Here is a 27,930-nt window from a genome sequence, read left to right as displayed (position 1 = left end):
CATAGCTCCGTGAAACGGAAAGGCAGAGTCGGGTTTTAAAAAGTTTTATTAGGTTTATTTATTTATTTATATATATTATGCTGACGTGAAAAATTGTGGGAGTTTCAAAAGTTTCGGTTGATATATATATATAGATAATAATAAATGGAGCAATTCAAAAGCACCCCAAAAGAATAAATAAAAAAATCATTTTTAATATACAGAGCTCCATTTAGATTTATATGAATCATTTTTAATGGAAATCATTTTAACAGGAAAAAAGAAATGTCAACCGAACAATGTCCATCAAGTATAAAAGCAATACAATTCAAACATTTTAACGTAGTTTAACAAAAAAAAGAAAATATTCAAACATTTTGGTGGAATTATTGGTGTACCTAGACCTATTGATTAACAAATTGTTATAGTATTAGTTTTAATCTTTGGATAATTACACTAAGTGTTATATGCTTGTATACACATTAACGAATAAACCAGTACAAGTCCATACCTTTTCAAACAGAAAAAGGGGTTGCTGAACTTGAACATGATGGCCCAACTCGTTTGTATCTGAGAAGCTTAATTCATTCGATGCAAAAGTCTTTACTTTGTCGCATTTAGATATGTGCAAATACTTTAGTGATGGCCATTCTGAAGTGTGTTTTCCTGGATAGAAACACTTGAGTTCAGGTAACGAAACAAGCTTTAGACGGAGTAGTTGTGGGAACACAAACTTAGTCACTATTTCCAATCCTTCTTCCATAGCAACAATTTCCTCCAATCCACAATTGCGTATTTCCAGGTACCGAAGTTGTTCAAGACTTTTGGCCACTGAGACTGGAAAAAGACTTTTCAAACTTTTACAGTTAGAAACTTTAATATTATGCAGATTTTGAAATGTCAAAATTGCTTGGACATTCAAACTCCATACATGCTTAAGCTTCGGAAGATTGAATAAAGTCAGGACTTTCAACTTATTGGATATTGTATCACATATTTCATCAACATTTTCCCCCCTAATGTCAAATACCTCTTCTACCGAATTGCAATCCCTTATCTCCAAATTTTCAAGATTTTGGAGTCTTCTCAACATATTAGGCGGAAAAATGTTCATTAGATTTTTACATCTTGCAACGCCTAACTTTTTTAGTTTGCAAAAGGAATCTGGAACGAGTTGATAATTGTGCCACAACATCTTTAGGTTATCTTTGTCACTGATGCATATATCCTCCAAGTTAGAAAATGCGACCTACAGTTCTCACATATTTATTGAGTGAGTCAATAACATACCTTTATATTACCAAAATAATTGAGAAACAGAAGATTTAAGGTTTTTTTTTTTTTTTTTTTTTTTTTTTTTTTTTTTTTTTTTTTTTTTGAGAATGAAGATGATTTAAGTTGGTTATAAGACAGAGACAAACATGGGAAGAGTTAAAATTAAATTATATTCTAAAAAACCACGATGCTAGTACAACATGGAGCAAACTAATGAAAGAACTGAGGAAAAATGAAACAAACTAGCCATTGCTCTCAAAATTGAATTTGGTTATGTAAAATCTCGTGAGTTTGGGGCAAATTGTTTAGGTAATATATATAGACACACTACTACTACTACTATTTAAAGGGCTTTCTCTCTTTAGGATCCTCATTTTTTTTGTTCAAAAATGCTCCTACATCCCTAAGTTTAATTAGAGACAAAAAATAGGGCCACTATCTTGTTGATTTTCAAATTTCTTTTATCCAATTATAAATTGATTATCAAAATAAAAATTATATATATAAAATAAAAATACATTTTTTTTCTACAATATAGGACCACTAAATAAGAGCATGATAAGGCTAGTGTGTGTATATATATATGTATATATACATAGACACACTATCCATAAGCGTGTGATAAGGCTAGTGTGTGCGTACTAAAATACTCTTACACAAATTATTAGACTCTCTAAAATACCTCTATCTTTTAGTTAAATAATTTTAAACAACAAAAACTGTTGTTTAAACACAACATATATTTCTACACATTTTTCACCCATTTCCACAAAACTTAAACAACAACACTAGAAATCTTTTACCAAACGGGCCCATACCTAAGTTTTAGGTTTTTTTTTTATTTCATCTTTTCTATTAAGCCTAAAATTTAAGACACTATATATATATATATATATATATATATATATATATATATTTTAAAGAAGAATATTTATCTCATTTTTAAATATTATCCCATGTTATTTTACCTTTTTCTTTAAAAAAAGATACACACAGTTATTTATATATTACTTTTAAACATTGAACCACTAAACCAAGAAAACAAATAAATAAATAAAAAGTATTATTGCACGTGCAAAGCGTGTGTAATAAGCCTAGTATATATAATATATGCTTTCTCTCATATATATATAATATATGAGAGAGTGAGAGAGAGAGAGAGAGAAGTTGTTAATGGTCCCAATTTTTTATTAAATTATTTGGTATATCATTTATGAAATGATTATACTAGTATCACATCCATCTATACATTTGTCTGCTAGACTCTTTTTTTTTTTTTCCACAAAAATTATTAAAATATGCTACTAACTCCACGTCTTGAACCCTTTCCTCTCTAGATCCTCAAGCACTTTGTGCATAAGACAATGTCAATTTAGCTCTAAACTCTAATGCAAACACTTTAAAATCTTTTAATAGTAATTTAATATTTCCTTACGTTATATATACATCTTTACTAAATATATGATAATTTTCATTATTAAAAATTACTCCATAGAGTTCATAAATAAGTAATAACTACCCAAGTTCCACGTGATGTGTTTCTTAAAAAAAAAAAAAAAAAAAGTTCCATGAAATGTGCGGTAAATATTTAATATTTGAATGAATTATCGCCTTGCTTATGCATAATATCTATTATGTGGTATAATATTTAGAGAATTAATTTCAATTATATTATATTTCACTAAAAAAATTGGAGAAATTGAAAATTGTTAAAATTAATATAACTAAAATGCAAATATTTATTTATATCCACTAACATAAGAGGACAATCACTTTTATTTATATTTTTGGTTGTGTGTTACTAAATTAAATATATATATATATATATATATATATATATTTTACTATGGCTTTTGAGTGGAGTTTGTGGTATATGTTTGTGTTAGAACCCCTTTATTTATTCTTTGTGTGTGTATGTGTGTTTGTTTCTTAAAAAAAGATGTCTTTATTGGTTTTTTTTCCAATTGTTGGTTATATGTATATATATATTATATGTCATTAAGAGATGTTAGGAAATGTAAATTGTTTTGGAAAGGACAATTGTTACAAATATTAACATTTTACTTTGATAAATTCACAAATATTTTTATATTTTGGCGAAATTAAGCACACAAATATTTTTGTATTCTAGTATCATGTGTTATTTTATATATATATATATATATATATATTGCTTTTTGATGAGGAGTTATGCTATACTTTCAAATATATTTTTATAATAAGTACTCCAAATAAATTATTTCTTATATCAGTTTTAAAGAATAACTATATAAATCTATTTATAAATAATTAGTGGACCATATACATATAATTAATACATTGAAATAAATATATTTATCCCATTAACATATGGCAATTAATTAATACTTCGTTATAACTGCAATATTTTGATAAGATGCATGAAGGCTAAATGAAGAGAATCTCTTTATGTTTAACCGAATGCTCTACATACAATTGTAGATTGCTATAATTGAGTTTTGCGCCGTTTATTGTAAATATATATATATATATATATATATATTTGATTTAAATATAAAGACTTTCTATTCAGCAAATATAAATATAAAGACTTTCTACGTACCAATATATAAGACAATCATTTTTCTTTTCTTATACTTTGCTGAAGATTCTTGATAATCAAAGAAAACATCGTCCAAAAAAAAAGTTAATCAATAACATCATTTAAGAAATTTTTTTATGATGCTCCCATTCACTGGGCTACCTCGGTTAATCAAGCCTCCAATGAGTCACTCTTCCTTGACTTATTATAACCTTCTACTCTTTCTTGGTCCTCCATGTATCAATTCCTAATGATTTCCTACGCTTAAGAATATTCCCAGCTCTCACTAACGAATTTTGCTTAAAAACATATATACTCAAACAATTATTCTAACAAAAACAAACCACAACTATCAAAAAGAAATCTAATATACAGCAACTTGATAGAGGCATGGTGGTGACATATGGGTTAAGAGTGACTTACTCAAGAATCAAGACTATCACTTTGTATAATATAATCTCTCTCATATATTAACAAAATTTATCAAACCGTCAATTTTCTTGCAAAAAGAAAAAGAATTGCTACACTAAGGTCAAGATCATGGTGACATATGAGTTAAGACTTAAGAGTGAGTGACTCAAGAATCAAGATTATCACTCTTGTATGATCAAACTTAGGACAGAGTGAATCTAAAAAATGCTGTAAAATACAGAATCGACCTTCATTTTTATGCTCATTCTACGAACAGTATGATTTAACCTTAACTCACATGATTCTCCCTATGCTAATTTCGTCTTCCTTTGTACATCCCTAACTAACCATTTGTATAGTGAGCTCTCAATCTTCATATCTCTCAATCACAACAATTAACAACTGTAATATGGCAATTGCAGAGAATCCAAAAAAAGAGAGTTGAAATACTATATCACACCTAAAATAATTGGCAAACCGCAATGTATATGATAATGAATAGATTCCAACACCCAAAAGGAAAAAAAAAAAAAGGTGGGGAGTGTGGGGGGGTGGGGGGGGGGGGGGGGGGGGGGGAAGTAAATTTTATTGGCTCTAAACTGATGTGTTTGAGGAATCATAGAGGACAAAGAGGAAGAAGTCATAAAATTTGGAAAATCATGGGATGTAGCTATGTCATTATTTTAAACCGTGCGTCAATGCTATATATTGGAGATGTGAAAAAATAGAGGGAAGGTGAGAAACTGAAAGGTTCAAGCCACCCATGACCCACACGTAGCATTTTTTCTTCCCTTATTCTGAGCAGTATACTTTGAATCGTTAACTCTCTAGTAAGTTAAAACTTAAAAGTAGTAGACTCTCCGTGAGGTTTCTCTGTATCACGAGTGAAGACTTACCTTCTAAACTTTTGATACTGTAGAATTGTCGTATCCTTTGTGTGAGGAAAAGTGTGTCCCTTCAGTAACACTGTTACTTGGAGGCTTGTGGGGTTTTTTTCTTCAGGGAATTGGGAAACACTGAGTGGTAAGAGAAAAATGGAAACACTAGTCAAGAAATGGGGAAACATGTCATTAGATGATAGAGAAGGCGGTAAAGTGAAATTGAATGTGACTGAGAGATCGAAGAACATCACCATAGCTGCAAAATTTTTGACCAAACGAGCTTTGAACACAGAAGCTGTTATACGGACTTTTAACCCAATTTGGCGATCAAAGAATGGGTTTAAGGTGCGTAACGTGGGAAACCATATCATTTTATTTATTTTTGATAATGAGGAAGAGGTAGAGAAAATTTTGGAGGGGGAACTGTGGAGCTTTGATAAGCATTTGGTGATGATCATGCGGTATGATTACAGTATTCCAGTTCAGGATTTAGTTTTTGAACATGTATCACTGTGGGTGCAAGTGCATGACATCCCAACCAATTATTTAAGCCGAGAAATTGCTGAGAAGCTCTGTGAAGCAGCAGGGAAAGTCAATACAGAGCCAACCTTAGCGGAGGTAGACCGAGGCAACGTAATGAGGATTAGAGTTATAGTTGACACAACCCTTCCTCTCTGCAGGGGACAAGTCTTTACACTTGAAGATGGGTCGAAAGGATGGGCATCTTTTAAATATGAGCGCCTTCCGAATGTATGCTATTGGTGTGGCCGGCTGGATCATTTTGACAGGGACTGTGATCGGTGGATACAGAGTAGTGACACTCTAACCAAACAGGATCAAGAGTATGGGTCCTGGATACGTGCAACTCCACTACCTATATTCAATAACTCGCTGGTAGTGGTGCCGAGTTACTATGAAGCGAGAAAAAAGGAAATTGAGAATAGAGGATATCGGAGGAAGAACAGCAACACGGTAGCGGAGAAGGTGGCAAAGGGAGGCGGTCCGATGGAAGACAGGTCTGGTGTAATAAATGTTCCAATAATTAGAGAGGAAGATGTTATGGAAGTTACAAAACAAAGGGGTACAACGGATGAAAATCTGGAACCGGTACAGCTAGAAAAGGGTGCTGAGAATCAAGGTGACTATTTTGAGAAGAAAATAAAGGAAATTGATTTGGAGTTAATGAAATTTGAATTGAAGAAGGACTCTGGCAACGGAGGTGCAGTAAATGTGGAATCAGTTGTTGACTTGGAGAGTGAAACCGAAAATTGTGGAGATGAGCAAACTCTTTCCAAACGTGGATTGGAGGCATGTGAGCAACTTAATGAAAATAATAATCACGTGCCAAAGGATGTAGGAAACCCTAGAGTGCAAGTGACTCATGTGCTAGGTAAAACACAAGTGCCAACGGCAAGCAGCAGCCCCATGTGGAAAAGAATAGAGAGAAAGGAAGCAGGTACTACCCGTATAGCTATTCCTCTGAAATCTTTGAAGCGCTCAGGTGCTGAATTCTTTGAATCCGAGTTACCTAGGAAGAAAGTACAGGTTTCTCGGGATGATCAAGAAACAACAATTGAAGTGGCGGGGACTAAAAATCAGTCCCTCCAGGAGCCATGAATATCCTATGTTTGAACTGTCGTGGGCTTGGGAACCCACAGACAGAGCAAGAGCTTGGAGATTTGATCTGGGCACAAGATCCCCTAGTCGTGTTCCTAGTCGAAACATGGCTTGACAAAGCTAGGCTAGAGAAAATAATGGTACGGTTTAAATTTGAAGGTTTGATTGAAGTCTCGAGAGTATGCAGAGGAGGTGGGGTGGCTATCCTATTGAAGAAGGAGTGTGATTTTTCTATTGATACTTACTCCCCTAACCATATGGATGGAATAGTGAATAAGGGGAAGGAAGATGAATGGAGATTTACCAGCTTTTATGGAGAGCCGGACACAAGAAACCGACATGAATCCTGGGCAAAGCTGAGAAGATTAAGAAGTAAGTACACTTTCCCTTGGTTGTGTGCGGGAGATTTTAATGAAATCACGAGAATAGATGAAAAGTTGGGAGGAAGGTTCAGACCAAGAAGCCAAATGGAAGCCTTTCAGGATGTGCTTGATGAATGTGAGTTTAAAGATTTGGGTTTTGTGGGAGGGAAGTACACATGGTATAGGGGGACAGGAGGGGGTACCACTATTTGGGAAAGACTCGATCGTGCAGTTGCCACAACGAATTGGCTAGATATGTTTCCAACAACAAAGGTGATACATTTGGAATGTGGTTCCTCTGACCATAAGCCCTTGATTATTAGGCTAAAAGGAATTCAGATAAAGCAGCGAAGACCATGGAGTTTTGAGCAGATGTGGCTGGAGGATACAAGATGTAGTGAGGTTGTGGATTTGGCTTGGAGAAGAAATTTTTCAGGCAACCCGGTTGTTTAAGTGGAAGGAAAAATAAAAGAGTGTCAAGTAAAATTGAAGCAATGGAGCCGTGTGTCCTTTGGGAGCATTAATCGGTCCTTGAAGGAAAAAAAAACAACAATTAAGGCAAGCGGAACAAAGTGCCATTAGAGGTGGGACAATGGATGCAGTTAACCAGTTGAAATGGGAAATAAATGGGTTGTTAATCAAGGAGGAAAAGATGTGGAAGCAAAGATCAAGAGCTTTGTGGCTCAAGGAGGGGGACCAGAACACAAATTTTTTTCACAATCGGGCATCTCATAGATATAGGAGGAATAGGATTGAGGAGTTGAAAAATGAAGCAGGGGTGGTATGCACCAACGAAGAGGAGATTTCAGATATTTTGATTGACTACTACCACCAATTATTTACAACGGCCTCACCAACACACATGGAGGAAGTTCTAAGGGTAGTAGCTTCTATCATCATAGAGGAACAAAATGCCATGCTAGCTGCTGAATTTGTTAGGGCTGAAATTGATGAAGCACTACAACAGATGGAACCACTAAAGGCACCAGGACCCGATGGCTTACCCCCTTCGTTTTATCAAAAGTTCTGGAATTCTATTGGAGATGATGTCTCAATAGCTATCCTAAATTTCCTTAACTTAGGTTTTATTCCTCCATCTATTAATCACACTTTCATTACTTTAATCCCCAAAGTAAAAAGCCCTACTGTTGTTTCTGAATTTCGTCCCATATCCCTTTGCAGTGTCATATATAAATTAGCTTCAAAGGTTATTGCAAATAGACTTTAAAAAGTCTTGCCACATCTGATCTCTGAGTCACAAAGTGCATTCCAATCCAATAAGGCTATTTCAGATAATATTTTGGTGGCCTTTGAGTTGTTACATCATATGAAGACACAGAAATCAAAGAAAGCAGATTTCATGACCTTAAAGTTAGATATGAATAAAGCATATGATAGAGTGGAGTGGAGATTTTTTATTGAAATCATGAAAAAAAATGGGTTTTTGTGATGCTTGGGTGAATCTCATTTTCGAATGTATCAGCACGGTGTCTTATTCAATCTTAGTTAATGGGGAACTCAAAGGCGAAATGTCTCCAACTAGGGGAATTCGTCAAGGGGACCCATTATCACCATACATTTTTTTATTGTGCTCGAAGGGGTTGAATAGAATGATCCAACATGTTACAAGGGATAATGTTATTCGGGGTTTTTCCTTATGTAAAAATGGCCCAAAGATTACTAACCTATTTTTTGCAGATGATACTTTGTTGTTTTGCCGAGCAAGGATGGAGGATTTGCAAGCCATTCAACACATCCTATCGCTATATGAAGGGGCATCTGGTCAACAAATAAAGCTAAAGAAGACAACCCTTTTCTTTAGCAAAGCAGTGCCTGAAGAAAAGAAGAGAGACATTCTAAGTTTCCTAGGAGTTCCAGAAATCAAGGAATATGAAAAATACCTTGGTCTGCCCGCTGTGGTTGGTAGAAATAAAAAGGCAAGTCTCAATTATATCAAAGAGAGAGTGTGGGCAAAGCTTCAAGGTTGGAAGGAAAAGCTTCTATCTCAAGCGGGGAGAGAGATTTTGCTCAAGGCGGTGGTGCAAGCTATCCCCACATTTGCAATGAGTTGTTTCAAGTTGCCGGTGGGTTTGTGCAAGGATATTGAAATGCAAATCAGAAAATTTTGGTGGGGTGAACTTGGTAGTCAAAGAAAAATTCATTGGAAGAGCTGGGAAGTTTTATGTAAACCGAAAGAGGAGGGAGGTATGGGTTTCAAAGATTTGGTGAAATTCAATGAGGCTATGCTTGCTAAACAAATATGGAGACTACAAACAGATAGAAATTCTCTTTTGTTTAAGGTTTTCAGCACTAAATACTTTCCCAGGTTCGGTATTGGAGGCAAAAAGCAAGAAGGGCTCCTTTGCTTGGCAAAGTATCCTTAAAGCAAAGCATGTCATTGAGAAGGGGATGTTATGGAGGGTTGGTGATGGATCACAAATTAGGGTGTTCAAGGATAGCTGGATTCCGAGCTGCCTTCCAACCAAGGCAGTACCACTCACGCAAGAGTGTAAGGATGACTCCATAGTTAGCTCACTAATAGACCAGAAAACAATGGAATGGAATGGTCAGTTGATTGACCAGAAAATTTCTCCATACCTGGCTGAAAGAATTAAGGCTATCCCACTTTGCAGATTGCACCGTTTGGCCACAAAGTCGGGATGAAAATTATTCGATAAAGACAGGGTATCAACTATTAGGTGAGCTGGAAAATAGGGAGGTTGTGTCGGGGTCAAACACGGCTGATTCAAGGAATTTTTGAAAGTGAATGTGGAGTTTGCAAAGCCCTAACAAGATAAAACACTTTGGCTAGCATGCATGCACTGAATCACTCCCAATGCTGGCAAATTTGCATCGGTGAAAAGTATTGTAGTCACCGTTATGCAGCAATTGTAACAGAGCAAGGGAAACGGTCTGTCATGCTCTTTGGGACTGTGATCATGTGCTGGGTTGTTGGGGGCACGGGTTCAAGAAACTAAGAAGCCAAGAACAAAGTATGGGTTCTTTTGCAGACTTGGTTTTCTCGGCAAGGCAGTAGGAAGAAAACATGGAGTTATTCATGGTAGTCGCATGGATGATATGGACTAGACGTAACAAGAGGCACTTTAACGAGCAGCACCTACCTCCTGAGAAGATCCATGATGCGGCAATTGCACTGCTGACTGAGTTCCACAGAAATTCTATTGGCAGGTCCGAAAGAAAATTGACCCAGACACAATGTTAGGTACCACCAGCTGCAGGAATGTATAAGGTGAATTATGACGAGGCTTGTTTCGTGGATGAAGAGAAAGCAGGGATTGGTGTTGTGGTGCGGAATGATCGGGGTCAAGTTATGGGATCACTAGCAGAGAAAATTGAAATGCCGCCGACTGTGGAAGTCCTGGAGGCAATGGCAGCAAGGAGAGCGATGATATTCATGGAAGAGTTGGGCTTGAGACATGCAGTTTTTGAGGGAGACTCCAAGCTTGTGGTAAAAGCACTAGTAGGCATCTGCCCAGACCGGTCTAGTATTGGTCATATTATAAAAGATTGTAAGTCTTTAAGGGGTTTGTTCCAAACTTGTTCTTTCTCTCATGTTAGGCGGCAGGGCAACGGTGTTGCACATGCTTTAGCTAGGAGAGCTAGAATGTCGTTTCCTTTATCTGTTTGGATGGAATCTGTTCCAGCCGACATTACCTATCTAGTTTATGTTGATGTAACCTCATAATTTTTCCATACTTTAATAAAGTGGTTCCTTTTCTTCTCAAAAAAAAAAAAAAAAAAAAAAAAAAAAAAGAAAAAAAAGAAAAAGAAAGAAAGGTTCAAGATTAGAAAGAGACGGAGGAAGCAAGATTGCAAAATAGAGGCAGAAGAATATACATAGACAAAAGGATGAAAAGTATAATGTTTTGTAAAATTTAGGGATAAAAAAAAAAATTTGTAAAAATATAGTGACAAAATTGATATTTTATCTTTTTATTTTTTATTTTTAATCATATGAAGGAAGGTTTTTTTTTTTTTTTTTTTTTTTTTTTTTTTTTTTTTGATAATGGTGAAGGAAGGATTTTGGTTGTAGTGCAAGTTAGGATAGTTGTAAAAATATAAAATCAAAGTTAAAAAGAAATGATTGGACTAAGGACTCGGTGGTGCACAATTAAGGGGGAAAAAGTATATTTCAGGTAGGAAGAATTAAAGGTATGTAAGCGAAAGATATTGGTGAAAAAAAAACAAAAAAAAAAAAAAAAAAATTGGAGCAGTACAAGAGCACCCCAAAAAAAAAAAGCATTTTTACTATCTTCATTCAGTTTCGTAGAGGTTAAACGACAGAGCTCCATTTAGATTTATATGAAGCATTAAGTGGAAATCATTTTCCCATTTAAAAAAAAAAAAAAAAGTGGAAATCATTTTAACGGAAAAAAAATGTCAACCAAACAATGTCCATCAAGTATAAAAGCTATACAATGCAAACATTTTATATCCATGTCAACAAAGAAACAAGTACAAGTCCATACCTTTTCAATTTGGAAAAAGGGAGGCCGAATCGGAACATCATGGCCCAACCCATCTGTATTTGGGAAGCTTAATTCATTCAAAGCAACAATATTCACTTTGTCGCATTTGAGTATCATCAACTGTTTTAGTGATGGCCACTCTATAGTGTGTTTTCCTGGATAGAAACACTTGAGCTCAGGCATCAATTCAAGACTTAGAGAGACTAGTTGTGGGAACACAAACTTAGTCACTGTTTCCAATCCTTCTTCCATAGCAACAATTTCCTCCATTCCACAATCGTGTATTTTTAGCTTCTTCAGTTGTTTAAGACTTTTGGCCACCGAAGTTGGAAAGAGACTTTTCATACTTTTACAGTTAGAAACTTCAACTTCATGCAGATTTTGAAATGTTAAAATTGCTTGGGGACCTGAAGACCAAATATGCTTAAGATTCGGTAGATTGATTAACTTCAAGACTTTGAACTGAGTGGATACCACCATATCACATATTTCATCACCATTTTTCCCTCGAACTTCAAATACATCTTCTACTAAATTGCAATTTCTTATCTGCAAATCTTCAAGATTCGAGAGTCTTCTCAAGATATTAGGCTGAAAAATATTTATTAGATTTACACAGTCATCAACACGCAATTGTTTTAGCTTGCAAAAAGAATCTAGATCAAGTTGATTGTGCCACAACATCTCCAGCTTATATATGGCATCGATGTGTAGATTCTCCAAGTTAGAAAATGCAACCTACAATTCTCACATGTTTATTGAGTGAGTCAATAACTTACCTTTATATTACCCAAAGAAGAAGAAGATTTATGTTGAGAACAAGACATAAAGACAAACATGAGAAAAGTTAATTAAATTATATTCCAAAAACCCACGAAGCAAGTAGAACATGGAAGAAACTAACAAAAGAAAGGGGGAAAAGGAAAACAAAAAACAACTTTAGCACACACCCATTGCTACCCCACCAACACAAACCCATTGCATCCGATTTTAATGTCTGCACTCATACCCAAACCACTTTAGCTACAATTTTTCTCTTCCCGTCCCGCTGGGTAATGGGCACCCGACCCAACCCGATTTGTTTGTTTTTTGTTTTTGTGTTTTTTTTTTTAAACGAGAATGAGGGTTGAAAATGGGTGTAGTTTAAGTTTTATTGAAGCTTAAAACAGCAATAAAAATATATATACAATTTCCCTCTAGATTTCTATGGTTAACAAACTTAGTTTGGACCTTAACACTAGTAAATAAACAAAATAATTTAAACATTCTAATTATATTACAAATGATCACATAAGTTAAGTAAGGAAATAAAAAGGACATGAATGAAGTAATTTGACATGCACAAAGAAAATCAATTGTTGACTAATAAGAAGATTAGTGTGATACGTGTTTGTCTAACATATTCCCTCATAAGGAAATTTTGTAAGCAAATTATGTCAATTTAGTAATTTATTGGAAGTAAATGATATTAATAGAATCAATACTTTCCATCAAAATGAAAGTCATAATCATGATATGTAAGGGATTTGACTTTGCAATAATGAATAACTAGCAAGTAATTTTCATACAAGTGACAGAAAAATTCATGCTCAACTCTAAAATGTGTACGTGTGAAGGTTATCACAATCTGTAGAGGATATTAAATCATAAGTCATAACAATACCTTTTTGTTGAAAAGTGATTGAGAATCAACATTAGAACAAAAGCCCATTAAATTTGGTAATCTTTTCAGATTTAAAGAACGCAATTGAGGGAAGTTAATTGTATCCGTAATGATGTCATCATTAACCTGTATCCCATGTTTTCTTTCCTCTGCAACAATTGCACTCATTACCTTGCAATCCTCAATCTCTATTTCTTGGAGTTGCGAAAAGCATCTGAGCAAGGTTGAGGAGAAGACAAATACCAAATTATCACATTTTCTTATTTCTAACTTTCTCAAGTTGTGGAAAGACCCCATTGCAAGTTGGTTATGGCATATCTTTTCCAAATTGATCATATTAACTAGAGAAAGTAACTCTAAAACAGGAAAGGCAACACATTGAAACCATATCGAATCAATGATGTATTGAATCTCAACACTGTTTTGAACATAAAGATGCTTCAATCGAGGAAAACCTTCCTTATCAACTTCATAAAGAATATTTTTAATACCCTTCCCAGGAGCCAGAGTGAGATATTCGCAACCTTTCAATAAAATTTTAATTCCATCCTCTTCTTGAAAGCTTCTATCAAGGTCAATTTTCAATGTTCTTGAGATTTCAAACTCAATACGACTATTACTATCCCAATCCCAATCAGGGCCTATTAATATTTCATATCTTACCAACTTTTTAAAAGGTAAGGCATTTGGTAGAATATTGGGATTCGGAATATGTATACATAATGTGGTCAAGTGTAATAAATGATCTAACTCTGAGACTCTAGCATTGCTTCTTTCTGTAATTTCTCCGCCAACCTGCCATTGATTAAAGCTTTGATTCATGTGTATTTCTTCTAAATTTTTTAAATTTGATATTACATTTGATGGAATGGCTTCAAGTTCGGTGCACCTTCTCAAATCCAACAATTGAAGGTGAGTCAATTGCCTTATTCCTATGGGTAACTGCTTAATCTTGGAATCAACTAGGACAAGAGCTTTCAAATTCTTCAATTCTCCAATTAAAGCCAAGTCTTCTGACTTGCACTCAAGTAAAGCCAATGTCTGGAGGTTCTGAAGAAGTGAAAGGGATGAAGGAAGTGGGAGACTTGGTCTCATCAAAACTAAAACTTTCAGATTTTTTGCCCCTTCAAAAATGTGATTAGGAATCTGCAAAGAATTTTCTTTATCACCCAAAATAATGAAGTTAAGTTGAGGACATTCCAACCTTGCAGGAAGCTCACTAAACTTGGTTTCAAAAAGTGCGATTCCAATGGAGTCATTCATTTTTTTCATATTGGACCATTTTTCCAAATCATCTGAACTTCTTATGGTTAACATTTTCTTTTCTTTGTCTGCAATATGTATGGCAACATCACGAATGACGTCATGCATTTTAAATGTACCACTCCTATAACTTTCTAACAGCAAGCAAGAATCTTTTAGAATTTCGACCAACGTGTGGACCCTATTCCTCACTTCTTCCATTTTATAAACATCTTCTAAGAGTCCAAACCCACCAAATATCTCCATAAGAGATCTATTTGTATGACCATATCTTCTTCAAATGAACTGCAGAACAAGAATAAAGATTGCGCTTCCTTACTTAAAAAATTGTAACTAAACTTTATACTCGAGTATACCTTCTCATGCATCCCATTGATCTGTGTTGGATTTGCCCTTTTTAACTGTTGCAAGGCATCCTTCCAAACATTTGGGTTCTTTTGATTTTTCAATGTATTCGCAACTGTTGTAATTGCAATCGGTAAGCCTGCACATTCTTTGACAACCTCAACCATGGTAGATTGGAAATTCAAGGTTTCAGCAAAATCGCCCACTATCTTTACAAACAAGAATTTAGCTTCTTCGTTTGATAGAACTTCAACTTGGAATATCTTTTCAACATCCATAGCCTTGTCTAATACACCTCGGAATCTAGATGTTAGCAATAGTTTGCTTCCTTCGCGATTGTCCCCGAAAGAAATTCCAAGAGCGTCCAAGTCAATCTTGTTCCAAATATCATCTACAATTAAAAGGATCTTCTCTTTCTTCAACCGCTCGCGTAGCAAATGTGCTTTTTTAAAATCAGTGTCCTCATCTTCAAACTTCAACTCTAATTCTTTTGCAATGTCTTTCTGAATCTGTTTCAAGTTTGGAGTTTGGGATACAACTACCGTAACAATCCTTTCAAATAACTTGTCTTTCATGGCTTGTGTTGCAATTTTTCCAACAAGCATGGTTTTGCCCAGGCCGCCCATCCCACAAACCCCAATGGCAGGAATATTATCATCTTTTAGAGCCTCCATAACTCCGTCAAAAATTGATTTTCTTGATTCAAAGTCCTCATAACCTTTAGTAGAAATAGTAGTACCCCCTTCTATAGGGACACGGTGGCCTACTGTATGGAACGTGTCCGCCTCATCCTTGAGTTCCTTGACGTTCAATCCCATCTTGTGTGCTTTTTTTCCAATCTGATAACGGGCCTTCAAATTAAAACACTTCAACTTTGCTTGGCCTTCCTTTTCAACGAATTCTTCTACCTCTGCAGTGATCCCCTGAACACGTGTCTGCCACCTCTGGACGATAGCTTCAATTTCTTCTACATTGTAACTAGCAGCTTGAACTTTACGCTGCACACTATCTCTAGCACCTTTGAGATCCTCAAATTTGTTATTTAGAATGTCAACATTTTTTTTGTAGCGAAGGTAACCTATCTGACGTCCGACTCCTGCAATTGTGTAACCCACAGTTTTTTCAACGAATACTTTTACGGTCTCCGTAAGAAACTCCATTTTGTTGCTTCTTTTTGGGTTGGGCTGCTGTCTTGAGAGTATAGGCAAATAAAGGCCAATTAAAAACAATGGCTACAACGAAAGTGTAAACAAATTTTGTTAATTTTTTTTAGAGGAAAAGTGTAATCAAATTGAAGGACAAAAGAAGCCAACGTAAATGACATTAACATACCTCTATGTTTGGAATAATTGAAGATAATGGTCTCCTACCGTCTTCACACGTGCCGTTAGTGCAACACACAAGAAAGCTGAAAGCTGACAACGTTTACAGTTTTACAGCTAAATAGAGTATTCACAATAAAGATGGTAAAATTTTTAACATTTAAAAACTTAAAAAATCTATTTTATCAACACAACTTACAATATATCCTGCATCAAATTTTCTATTTTTTACATTACCTAAAAAGCTATTCATTTTTTATTCATTTCTCTCTCCCTTTATTTTTTTATTTTTTTATTTTTTTTTATTTTTATCATTCATTTCTCCGCTTCTTCTACTCTTTCTTCTCTTTCGTCTGAAGCAAGTAGTGGTAGCAAAGTAAGCCCAATCTCATTTGCCTGCCCAACCCCATTTGCCTGCCCAACCCCATTTGCCCACCCAAACCCACCCACTCTAATTGAATCCAAACCCACCCAATTATTAGTTGGGTTAAATGAATATTAACCTAATTAAACCCAATGATTATTGGGTTTTAACTAAAAATCCATTGAACCCCATTGAACCCAAAAACAATATTCCCTAATTCAACCCTCTTTTCGTATTAAAAAAAAAAAAAAAAAAAAAAAAAAAAAAAAAAAAACCAGCCCTCAGACAAAATTAGACTCTAATTTTCTTATTTATGTTTCCCTCACTTTCTCGGCAACCAAACACATTCCAATTTGTTAATCCCAGACCGCCATTTTCACTCACACTTTTGCTTCTTCTTCTTCTTCTTCTTCTACCTCCACTACTTCACTCCGCCCCCGACTTAAAGCTTCGATCCTTACTCGAATTCAAGAAAGGGATCCACAGTGACCCCAGCAGTGCCGTTTCGTCTTAGGACTCAACTACCATCGCATTGTTGAACACCAATGACTATCCCTCCGCCTGGCATGGCATCTTCTGCGAAGGCGGCGACAGCGCAAACTCGGGCAATGTCACTGCTATTGTCCTCGAAGGTCTCGCACTCACCGACGAGTTGAAGTTTCACGCTTTCACTGAACTCAAAGCGCTCAGAAACCTCAACCTTGCCGGAAACAACTTTCACCGGCCAGGTCGAGCCGGATCTCGACACGATCACTACTTTGTAGCATTTGGATCTATCCAGTAACAACTTCTACAGCCCAATCCCAGCCCGAATTAACGATCTCTGGGGATTGAATTACTTGAATTTCTCTCAAAACAACTTCTACAATGGGTTTCCGATCGGAATTCGGAACTTACAGCAATTAAAAGCATTGGATATGCACAGAAATGGTCTATGGGGGCGATAGTGCCGAGCTGGAATCCTATTTCAAAATTCATTTCCTTATTTTTATAAATTTTCTCTGCAGCCAAACAATGTACCACTTGGTTTCATATTTTATTCCTCTATTTTCCTGTCACTGAGCTATGTTACTGTGTTTTTGGGCATTTTGGTAATTTTGATAATTGGATGGGTTGGGGTTTACCCATTATAATTGGGTTGGGATGGATTTTGGTTAGAAGCAATTAGTTAAATGAGTTTTAATGGGTGAATGAGTTTTATATACCCAACCCAATTATACCCACCCCAAGCCCACCCATTTGACACTCCTAGAAGCAAGCCACAACCCCACCCCAACAAACCCACAACCAAACACTGCCACGCTCCAACCGGCCATCCTTCAAAACCCCCAACCCCACATTCACCACCTCCACAAACCCATATCCCCACCTCCACAATCCCAAACCCACAACCCCACCTCCACAAACCCACAACCAAACACCACCACACTCCGATCGACCATCCTCCATAAACCCATAACCCCACACTCACCACCTCCACAACCCTAAACCCAAAGCCCCACCTCCACAAACCCACAACCAACCACCACCATGCTCCGACTGGCCATCCTCCACAAACCCATAACCAACCACCACCACACTTTGACCAGCCCTACCTCTTTTGATTTTTGCTCAGACCCAAACCCAAAATCTCAAGGTTTCCTCTAACCCAAAGTTCAATTTCTTTTGAGTTTTGCTCAAACCCAAACCCAAAATCTCAAAGTTTTTCTCTTGGGGTGAAAGAAGAAAGTGAAAGAAAGCCAAAGGCCAGTGAAAGAAGAAGAGAGAAAGAAGAAAAGAGAGAAGAAAATGAGAACGGTGAGAGAAAAAGAAGGAAGAAAAGAGAGAAGAAATGAGAGAGAAGTATTAAAATATTATTATTATTTAAGTGTTGAGCCATAATAGGTTGTTATTTATACCAGCCAACTATAGCTCAGTTGTTAAAATTTTGAGTATAGCAACCTAGTGTGTTTTTTGTGAAATAAGTTGCTAAAATCAATTTTTAGAAATTATACCTTCTTTGTTGGGAATGCTTTTAGAGAATTATATTGGGTTATAGTACTAATGCGGCAGATTGTGATAAGCTGTGAACCAATGGACTATTGTCCCTTTTTTTCTAATTTTATTATTAAAAAAAACAGATTATTGCCCCTAAGATGGTAGGAAGAAGGCATCTACTTTGTTTTTTGTTTTTTAATTCTAAAGGTGCAGCTGACAATAGTGAGAGTCGGAGAGATATAAGGTTTTTAGCTACATATTGTTCAAAATCTAATATAGCCCTAGGAAGCATAGGTGCAGCTACAAGGCCACCACACTCACACCTGACATGCACAGACGAGCTATGCGGCAATTGACGCCGCTTCACACGCGTTAGTGGCATGTCCCTTTTTTTTTTGTTTGCAGTTTCACACCAATTTGGGCAAAATCGGGCTGTATTGGCAAAAACAGGCCGAATTAGGTCAAAACCGGCTTTGAATCAAGTTGAAATTCTAGTAAAATAATAATAATAATAATAATACAAAACTCAACGTTTTGAACGTTGAAGCAACTTTAAACCAAAAAAAAAAAAAAACCCCTTATTCCTCTCAAACGACAGATTTCTCTGCCTTTCTCGTTCTCTCACTCTCCGTCTTACCTCTCTCACTCCCTAACCCACGGCCACTCACTCAGAATCTCTCCTTTGCCTCATTGCCTAAGCTCACTCTTCATCTCTCAGTCTTAATCTCGGCCTCAAGCTCACTGACCCAAGTCCCAAGCTTACTCAGGTATTTTGCTTTCATTCTCACTCTCCATTATACTCTCACATGCTCTATTGCTCATTCTATATTTGTCTCTCAATATGTATCTATTATCTGATTTTTTTAAAATTTTTTATATAAGCTGTAATGTTGAGACTTGAGTTGATTACTTGATTTCTTATTTAGTTATTATATATTTGTCAAATTATTTGTAGCTCAAACAACTTAAATTGAAATTACTGAATTTTCAATGGATGAAGCTACTAGCACAGAACCTTCATCAGATGAAGGTCTTCTTTGGAAGTATGTAACTAAATTGGATAAACCTGTTGGTTCTACTTCTAAATCAGGTGGAAACACTCATTTTAATTGCAACTATTGTGATGGAACTTTTGTGGGATCCTATTCTAGGGTTAAGGCTCATTTATTAAAAATTAGTGGTAAAGGTATTAAAGCATGTATGAAAGTGACACCAGGCCATAGATTGTAAATGCAGAGAGTGCATGATTAGGTTGAGAATGATAAGTTAGAGCAAGAACGCAAAAGTTGAATTCCCTTACCCCCACCTCTCCCTGGGCCTATTCCCTCATTCTAGGAACAAGAAGGGAGTGGTAGTACAAATGCAGTGGTTGATGGTAAGAGGAGGAAGGTGATTGCGAATTCTGCTTTGGAGAGAGCATTCCAGAATAGTGCTAGAGCTGAATTGAATTGTAGAATTGCTAGGATGTTTTATATTGGTGGGCTTCCATTTCACTTTGCAAGGGACCCAAATTATCGTAATTTCTAAGCATATGCTGCTACCCATAACATTTTGAGTTATGTTCCTCCTGGATACAACGTCTTGAGAACAACACTTTTGCAAAAAGAAAGAGCAAATGTTGAAAGACTTTTGAAACCAATTAAGGACTCTTGGCTTGCAAATGGTGTAAGTATAGTTTTTGGTGGATAGTCAAATCCACAAAGGAGACCTCTTATTAATATAATGGCTACATCAGATGGGGGTCCAATGTTTATAAAGGCAATTGATGGGTCAAGTGAGTACAAAGACAAACATTTTATTGTTGAGTTGTTGAAGGATGCTATAAAAGAGATTGGATATGAAAAAATTGTCCAAGTCATCACTGATAAAGCTAATGTAATGAAGGCTGCTAGAGGTCTTATTGAAGGTGAGTATCCCAAAATATTTTGGACAACATGTGTTGTCCACACTCTCAATCTAGCTTTGAAGAATATTTGTGCAGCAAAAAACACTAAAAATAATGAAGTTACATATGAGGAACGTAGTTGGATTATACGTGTTGCTAATGATGCATCCTTCTTACGTATTTTTATCATGAACCATTCAATGAGGTTGGCAATGTTTAATGAATTTTGTCCATTAAAACTGCTACAAGTTGCTGATATTAGATTTGTTTCGGTTATTGTCACGCTGAAAAGGTTGAAGTTGATAAAAAGATGCCTTCAAGCCATGGCTATTAGTGACTAATGGGCTTCTTAAAGGAAGGATGATATTGGAAAAGCTCAAAAAGTGAAAGATTTGATTTTAAGTGATCATTGGTGGGATGTTGTTGATTGTATCATTGAATTCACAGGACCTATTTATGATATCCTACGAAAATTTTTGTAGAAAGGAGCAAGAGTTTAGAGCGATACTTTAAAGATGAGAATGAATTAAGGATGGTGAAAATTGAGTTTGATACATTTTCAGGAGGGAGGTTTCCTGCCTTTAAATTTCTTGGACAACTTTTGTCATCCTCATGTGTTGAAAGGAATTGGAGCACATACAAATTCATTCATTCCTTAAAAAGAAACAAAATAGCTCCTGCACATGTTGAGGATTTGGTATATGTGCATTCTAATCTTTAACTCTTGTCAAGGCACCATGAGGAGTACGTAAATGTAGCAACAAAGATATGGGATATTGCAAGAGACTCTTGGAATGAGAGTGACATACATGGAGGAGCTAGAATTTTTGAGAATGCTACCTTTACACTTGATGAACCACAGTTAGAGGCCATGGTTATTAGGAATGCTAGCACTAGTGTTACTACTAGTGAAAGTGAAGTTCAAAATGAAACTATTGATCTTGAAAATGATGATGACATTTGTATTTGATTATCTTGAACACTTATCTTTTATTTTTAGTTTCAAACTTGTGGGTTGTATTCTAATTTCCAAACATCATGGAATGTTTTAGTTTCAAACTTGTCGGTTGCATTCTAATTTATGAACGTCATGTTTTAATTATTATCTACTATTGCTTTTAAATTGGTATATATTTACAATTATATGAAAAAGTATGCTTATCAAAATATAGAAAATATAAATAAAAATATTTTCAATAATTTAAAAAAAAAAAAACATATTCCGCGGCACCCACACCTTACTTTTTCAAAAATTGCCAAGTCACCACACCACACCCACATGGGCCACACCCACACTCGCACCCGCACCCGCACCTGAACCCAAACCCAAACCCGAACCCGAATCTGAATCCGAATCCCCATAGATATAGCCTCTTTTTTTAGGGACACTAATTATTAGCTAATATGGAATCTAAAGTACATGTGGTGGCATTATTTTTCTTAGTTTGAAATACTTATGATCATATATCCTTTATCCATTCCATCATATTACAGAAGTTGGTCCAAAAATAACAAGAAGTGTGAAAATAATAATTCCCAAAATCGAATTTAATAGATTTTTTTTTTGGATAAATATTGTGGTTGCACGATTTTCCTGGCCCAAACCCTCTCTATCAGGCCTTGGCCCAAGACGCAACCCACAACAAATACTTTGTAGAGGATGGGTCAAAGAACTTAGCCTCAGTGAGTCTGCTCGGTCTGATACATGGACAATATTGTTGCAAGAACAAGAACACAAGGATGGATATTTAACAGCAAATTCTATTTCTTCAGTTAGAATACATTTTTCTTCCTCCCCTTGTTTGAGGGACTTTACTACATTATATAGCTCTCTCTTTCTTATCTGAACCTTACACTTGTTGATCATCTAAGCCTCCACTTGAGCACCTGTCCCATCAGACACCCCTATCACCCCCTTGTGAGTTGCAGTGGCCAAGGTAGTACTGTTCAGGGGTCTTTTCCTCATTAATGCAGCCAAAAGGGTGGTTGTGGCACATTTAATGTGGTGGTGGCAGCTTTCCATGGGATATTTTGGGTTTTATTCTTTTTATATATTGGGAGAATGAACTGCAATGGTAGGGGCGTGGTCTTTGATCGGACTTCGTATTGTCCGAGGAGGAGTTACTCCTCGGACAGGTTTCTTTTATCGTAGTTGGGCCTAAATAATGCTTTCTGTGGCTTCTCCTCGGACAGGACGCTTCTCGGACGGGCCTGAATTTAGACTAGCCCATTATTTTTGGGCCGGGCCCCACAAATATAATATCAAATCTAACAAGAAATTACGCTGTCGACAAGTAAATTCTCACGCCGTTTGATGTCCTAACTCCTATTTTTATAGGGTTGGCTCAATATTTTGTGGGACCTCATGGAAAATTTTAAATGGTACCATTTTATATATATCTAGATATTAATTAAAAAAATATTTAACTTACTTTTTTCTTCAACGTTGTTTGTTTGTTTGGGTTTTTTTTTTTTTTTTTTTTTTTGGTAATTCTTCAACATTAATCATGGTCTGAGAATTCCAAAGGACAAAGGTCACATGGCAATGGCATCCGACAGGAGTAATTTCCCTTTTGCCCTAAATTGTATTGCTGTAGATTGGTCGTTAAATTATTGCTTTCTTGGTTTGTTCTCTCAATGCTCTCACTAGATTGCTACTCTGTTTTATTGTCTATTTTTAGTTCTTTTGGTAATATGATTTTTGCTCAGTTATTTTGTGTGATGATTTTTTTGTTATCTACATTCTGTTTTGGGTTTTTCATTGTGTTGGTGTATATTTTGGTTCTTGAGTAGCGTTCGTGATGTTATGTTCTTTTGTAGTATATTAATTTTCTTTTCTTTTCTTATCTATTTTTTCAATGACAAGTTTCATTTTATGACGGTGTCTAACCTATGAAGAGGGTGATCGCCTCATCAATCAGAAAGGGGAAATTCTTTGTTTTTATGCAGATCCAAAAGGCTATGCCCTTTTTTGGATCGACATATTGTTACTATTTTCTTTTTAAAAAGTGTGTACAAGAAAAGTAGAAAACATATTTGTTACTTGGGACGTGATCAAGTCCATTTTTAATCTAATAACTCAACAAAATTTTTTCCCCAGCTTGGCCCTTATAGCATTCACATCTGGACTTGTAAATAGCAAACTATGATATATTTTGGCATCAAAGTACAAATAACATGCATTATCCGGTCTTCTAATTGCAAAATTTTTTGCAATAGTGGTATGGTAGTCTTATATGTATGACAGTACTGTAGCAACTTGAAAAACTTGAACCACATATTTTATTAATTTCTCCTCTCTCTCTCTCTCTCTGAAATCTGAATCACTTTTCTCTATTCTCAAGCGAACCTCCCTCCCTCTCTCTCCCGACGCACTTTGTCTCTGTCTTACTCACTCCTTCCTCTCTTATATCGGCATGGATATCGGCAATATTCATTATTTTGCAGCCAAATGGAGAAACACATATGGGCGATTTTTTTATTTTTTTATCCTTTTGGAAATTGAGTATCATCAAAGGTGGCTAAATGGTGTAATTTTGGGTTGATCCACAACGTCAACTAGTGGTAGCAATTGAAGAATGATGTATATTTTTTAAATAAAAATTGATTAATTTTATTTTATCTTTCTTTTCTTTTTCTTTTTGGTTTCGGTGTTGTGTGTGCGGTGGCTGATGTGGGTTGAGATCGGTGGTTTGGCTTGCTGTCAGTGGGTTTGCGGTGGAGATTTCAGTGGGTTAGATCTATTGTAATTTTTTTTTCTATGGGTTTGATTCTTGGATGGGTTTTGGTATGGGTTTTTTCTATGGGTTTGATTCTTGGAGATTATAGGGGGTTTTGATTCATGTAGTGGTGGGTTTTGGTCCCGGTGTGGTATTTGGCTTGGTGGCAATGGGTTGTGTTGTGTTTGGATTGGTGGTGGTGGCAGTGGGTTATGTTGGTAATTTTGCTAGGTTGATTTGGGTGATTTTGGTATGGGCCTGTTGTGATTTGTTGGGTTGATTTGGGTGGTGCAGCAGTGGTGGGGTGGTGGGTTTGGGTGGTGGTTGTGTTGTTGATGATGGTGGTGGCAGGTGGTGGTGGTACTATTGATGGTTGGGAGGTGGTGGGGTAGTTGGGTTTGAAGGGTGGTTGTGTTGGGTTTTGGGTTTGTTCTCGGTGGTGAGATTGAGATTGAGATTGAGAGAGACAGAGACAGAGAGGGAGAGACAGAGACAGAAATTAGAGAGAGGAGAGAGATGATTTTGGCTTATATATTTTATTAGATAAATATATTATTTTAATATATTATATTGAAAAATAAAAGTTAAGATATTAAATAAGTTATAAAATAATATAATATAATTAATAAAGTAATTTTTGAGATAATAAAATAAAATAATTTGAGAATAACAAATGTAAATACTCTTATATATGTCGTCACCTCTAAAAAAAGCATTTTCATCTTCCAAAGGTTGTCATTCAAAATCAATTTAGATAGAAGAATGTCTTCAAGGGTTTGATCCAGTTCAAAAATGACATTAATTAATTAACCATTTCTACTGTTCTTTAAGATTTCGTCATTGGGACTTCCTTCTTTATCTTATTTCTATAATTTAAGAAAGTAAAATGCCATAAAAAGCGAACCTATTTTTAAAAATTTATCGTAGGGTAAATCATTTATACTTTAAATCCAAAACTTAAATCAATAACAAAACTTAGGCTTAATGGTATTATATATTTTCTTTATTACTACAAATGCCAGCTAACAATATATTTCGTGAAAGAATTTTTACTCATATGACAAGAAGTTTGAAATTAAATAGAACAACTTAAGAACATTGGATTGTATTTTATTTAGTGAAATTATTTTTTATGTGCTCATAAGAAAGAATTGGATGTGTCACAAACATTCATGAATAATTATCAAATAGTGTTTAGGTCTTAAAATAGTGTACACTAGTCATGGATTTGATTAAAATCTTTTGGTTTGGATGATGAATTTAATTGAAAAGATATTAACAATTGCTTTTTTGTTTCAATTTTTAAAAGAATTTGGTTATTATCTTTTCTATAAAGAATTTGATGTGTATTGTTCGATGCTTTTGCATTTTTTTTCTCCATTCCAAGTCAAATATTAAATTTTTATGCTATATTTGTTTTAGTTGTAATGAATAATAGAGCTATAAAAGGCTTTTATATTATTTAAAACAAAAATATATACCCGCAATGCATGAGCTATGCCTAATTTTATACTATTTTATTGCCTAGTAGAACTACTGTTTCTCTCATGGGAGAACCCGAATTAAAATTCCTCTATCCCGTCTCTTTAAAATAAAGAAAAATAAAAAGAAAATGATGTTTAATAGAAGAATTTGCAAGATTTTTAAAATTATTTGTTCCTTATTTTCTATATGCTTACAAACTTTTTCTTTATTTGAAGTATGTAGTTAAATAATTAAATTTACTATATTTTAATAATTTAAAATTTTGAAAAAATTGATAATTTAACACTTTTCTTAATCCCTATCTCCTATTTTGCCATTTTTTTATTATAAATTTTTATTTTAAGGGCAGCTATTAGATCCATAATTAAGCACCAAATTAGTAACAGACTACAGTGATTACAACCGTAAATTAAAGAACCATGTCAAAGGATGAATGAGATAAAAAGAAATAAGAAGGTTACCGAATCAGAGCCGCAGGTTGTTTTAGACTCGGACAATCACTATGCCGAGTATCAGAAAACGGGAAACAGTAGATGACATCTTGTTCTTTCCTTCCTTTCTTCCTTCTTTCGTTCTTTCTTAATTTCCTTTCCTTCTTCTTTTTCCTTACTTGTCTGTCTTGACAAATGATAAGTAGAACAAACTAAAATGAAAATTAAAAAAGAAAAAGTATATCAGTGTAACAAACTGCAACAAAAATCAAATTGAGGAACAAAAAGGAAGTACCTCTCTTATTTTAGCAGATCAAGGATAGTGGCTATAGTAAATGAGAGCAGCGGTGACGATTAAGCTATAGCTGGACTTTTCTTCTTCTTTTTTCTTTATTTTTTTCTTCTTCTTTTGAGAAGTGAAGCAAAGTAAAATTAAAACGATGGGATAAGGATGATAACACAAAAAACTGCAACGAAGATTAAGGTAAAAAGTTGGAAAATCTCACTCTTTACTATAATTTTTTTTTTTTTTTTTTAAGAACTGGAGCAAAGCAAAACCAAACTAAGAGGATGACTACAACGAAAATTAATGGCGCAAAGTAGAAAGTATCAAACTCTTTTTTTTTTTTGAAAAGTAGAGCAAAATAAAACCAAAGTGAGAGGGTAAAGATTGACGAAACAAAAGATGCTGCGAAATGATTTCAGAGGATTGAATAGTAAAGCTTCTGGGCCATAGTCTCAATTACAAATCTCAATCATGTTGGACTTGGATGACACCTATCAATAACGTATAATTATGAGATGCAGAAAAATTTGGAGTGTACACAACGTTTAGTGTGGATGGGAAGAAATTTCATCCTATTCCAATTAATTAGGTTAGTAAGGGACCTATTCCAATTTAATGATCCTGGAATTTTGTATACAAGTAATAATCAAGGAAACTTCCGCCTAAAATAAGTCGGACTTTTGGTAAGAGAGAAAATTGATGTCTAGAAAAATCAAGCTAAGGCCGACCAAAATGGATCATATTCTTAATTTCTTGTCTCTATTTTTTCCATGTACAAGACTTACAATCAATGCTTGGCGTATAAAAGTTGAACATCTTATCTAAAGTCCATCCTCTAAAAACTTGAGAAAAAATTCATTCAAACCAACACAATATATAAATTATAAAGGAATCAAAGAAAAACTGTAAAAAATAATGAAAATTTAATCTATGCTTAAATTTTATAAGGATGAACACAATAGCAATATCCTTTTAAAAAAAAAATAAATAAAGATAAAAAAATCTATGCTTATTTTGTACGTATGATAAAGTCCTATCACAAAGTTTTTTGAGACTCATGTTGATTAGTGATTAGGAGTTATAAATGAATAATCATCAATATATATATAAGCGGAGATCTCATGTGGGAGTGCATGAGGTATTTCTCTCTTTTTCATGTCTTTTAGTATACCCACCATTTTAATATTTTTTTTTTAAAAAGCAAAAAAATAATAATTAAGGACTAAAAGTAATAACTAACCAAATAAGGCCTTGGAGGGAGATAGAGAGACACAAAAATGTTGTGGATTTTTAAATAAAACACATTGTTTCACTATAAAAGACCAGAGACTGATAAAAAATTTGAAAGAGAGAGAAAGAGAAATTTGAGGGGCCGCTGCCTCCGTCATATTGGCCTCCCACCACCATCAAGACGCCGAAACCCCTACGGGTATTTTTTTTTTCTTTTTAAATTAGGAGATTAAATATGATTTAGGTTTGGGTAATTTGGTTGGATAATTTTTGTTTTGGATATATAAGTAAAGAGAATATTTGGTACGCAATGTAAAGCCATATTCTACCATGGTTTTAAATCATCTATAAGACACATGCATACACATTTGCCCACACCATATTT

General features: G+C 35.0%; 1 pseudogene across 1 annotated transcript; it reads right to left on the bottom strand.

Moving 5' to 3' along the window:
- Positions 1-295: 295 nt before the first annotated feature.
- On the bottom strand, positions 296-27,197 carry LOC115959751 (annotated as a pseudogene). Its single transcript, XR_004084982.1, has 6 exons — positions 26,325-27,197; positions 26,060-26,241; positions 16,179-16,261; positions 13,239-16,078; positions 11,576-12,313; positions 296-1,228 (listed from the first exon to the last, which is right to left on the bottom strand). The product of XR_004084982.1 is annotated as a probable disease resistance protein At4g27220 (transcript).
- Between the last annotated feature and the right edge of the window lie 733 nt (positions 27,198-27,930).

The sequence above is a fragment of the Quercus lobata genome, chromosome 9, assembly GCF_001633185.2.
Source record: "Quercus lobata isolate SW786 chromosome 9, ValleyOak3.0 Primary Assembly, whole genome shotgun sequence".
NCBI classification, from domain to species: domain Eukaryota; kingdom Viridiplantae; phylum Streptophyta; class Magnoliopsida; order Fagales; family Fagaceae; genus Quercus; species Quercus lobata.
This window is presented reverse-complemented; position numbering and strand designations above follow the sequence as displayed.